We start from the raw sequence: 212 nt of genomic DNA on the forward strand, positions 1-212 counted from the left end.
TAATTGGATAATGTGTTGTAAATTACATTGATTCGATTGTAGTGAAGGAAATCTCCCAAGTCAGCCGGGAGGCCTGGATGTAGTTTGTAGTGGACAGCAAACGAACCACGATAAAAATTCGTGTTGCAGGATTTTTTTCTCTCTCTCTCTCTCTCTTTACTGTTTTCAATCGATTATTTGGTATAGTGGATTCAATTGATACATTCTGTTCT

The sequence above is a fragment of the Lupinus angustifolius genome, chromosome LG08 (genome assembly GCF_001865875.1).
Source record: "Lupinus angustifolius cultivar Tanjil chromosome LG08, LupAngTanjil_v1.0, whole genome shotgun sequence".
NCBI lineage: Eukaryota > Viridiplantae > Streptophyta > Magnoliopsida > Fabales > Fabaceae > Lupinus > Lupinus angustifolius.